This window comes from Falco peregrinus, chromosome 11 (genome assembly GCF_023634155.1).
Source record: "Falco peregrinus isolate bFalPer1 chromosome 11, bFalPer1.pri, whole genome shotgun sequence".
NCBI classification, from domain to species: Eukaryota; Metazoa; Chordata; class Aves; order Falconiformes; family Falconidae; genus Falco; species Falco peregrinus.
The window spans coordinates 21,779,210-21,781,057 of NC_073731.1; positions in this window are offsets into that span (position 1 = coordinate 21,779,210).

A 1,848-nucleotide genomic window follows, 5' to 3' on the forward strand; every position below is an offset into this window, starting at 1 on the left:
AAGAAATATCTTGAAATTGTTTGCTTAGAGGTGCATTTCAAAGTGCAAAGGAAGCTGCAGAGGAGTTAGCAGCTGTCACGGCCACAGTGCAAAATGGCGCACTGTAAGTTGTGCTGAGTATGACTTGGTAGTTTTAATAAATGTGGTGAACCTCCAGCTTTTCCTGAGGTTGAAATGGCTAAACCTCAGAGTTTGCCTTTCTCTGAGCAAGTTAAAAGCAGGCACCATTGCGATAAGACATCTGCTTTAAGATTGCAGGAAGTTGTAGGTGAGATGTGAAAGGCAAGCAACCTCTTGAACACCGCTTACAGTCTGTTGCTGATGAACTAGACATCAAAAATCTGTAGCCAGGTGAGGAGAGGCAAAATATACTTGTGACTCTATCTGGGCTATTTAATAAGCAACTGGCCCATGTTTTATAACGGATCCTTGAAACTGAAGCAGAAGTGAAAACGAAGGACATTTTTTTTCCCAAGTGGTACCACCAGTGAAGGCTACTACTTACAGTCATGTCAGTTATTCTTTAATCTTAAAGCTCTTACTTCAGTGCATAGAACTACACTGGAAAACTATAGCAGCAAAATAAATCCTCATTGCTGTTACTGACTTGGAAGTGTTCCCTTGGACTGGCCCAAAAGGAATCGCCGCGGATCAGGGATTGTGGTGGGCTTCAGGGGTATGATGCTGTGGTAATGCAAACCGGGCCTCCTGTTACACTTGCTGAACCTGAGCTGTGATTTTAAAAGCAGTGCCTGCACCTTGATGCTTGGTGATCTTTCTGACAGATCTTTGTCCCCACAAAGCTCTCTTCTGGGGAATTATTAAATTGTGCAGTAGGAGGATCGTGGATGCAGCAAATGTCCGTCTTGGGAACCTGATCCCATCTCCAAACTACCCGTTTACATTTTATAAAGCTATACTGACAGAAACACAATGCCTGTTGTTCTGACCAATGTTCCTGTGAACTTCCCAGGCAAGTAGTACCCAGACTAATCAGTTTATTCCTAAAAGGTAAGAAAGAAAATTAAATACTCGATTTTTGCAAAAGGGAGTGTTTTGAAAGGTCCCTACTGTGGTAAGTGGCCTCTGCACCTTTGCTGGCCTCCCGGAATGGGTGCCGTGCAGACTGGCACCCTTGGCAGCGTCAAAGCTGAGTGATTTTAGCAGCAGAAGAATCTTTCTGAAACCATTTTACTACTATTGTTTTCAGAGCTCATCTTAAGGCAATCCAGATAACACAGCCCAACTGCTGCTTTTTCCGATTGTTTCTTTTTTTGTCAGCCTTGGTGCTTCTGTGTGTGCTGGTACGGTGTTTTCCTTAGAGTCTGCTTTTCCTAGAAGTGGTTTAACATGAAAGGCAAAGAGCAGCAGTAGGTGATGGGGAGCGAGCGGGAAAGCAATGTCCCTCGCACCGTTGGCTGGAGGAGCATGGCTGCCTCATCTTGTGGTCCTAAAAACCCTTTTGGTTATTTCTTGAGTAACTGGCAATAATACTGGTGTGTGGTAACAGCCGGTGTCTGTGTTTGCGTATTTAGCAGGGGGTTTGCTGGGCTGTTTCTGTACCATGGGTGTAAATAACGAGAAGAGTAACGGTGCTGCCGTCGGCAGGGCGGGCGGCCCGGGGCAGAGGTGGGCACAGCCCGTCCCGCAGACCGGCCCCGCAGCGGGGGGGTCTGGGCTGCCGGGGGCGCAGAGCCCGCGGTCGCTCCGCGCGGGCGGCGGCCAAGGGGCTGCCGGAGCCGTCCCACAGCCCGACAGCCGCTTCCTCCCTCGCCCGGCAGCGCCGGGGCGACGCGGTGCTGCTGCCGGTATGGGGCGGGGCCGCGCCGCCGGGGTCCCCCGCCCGGG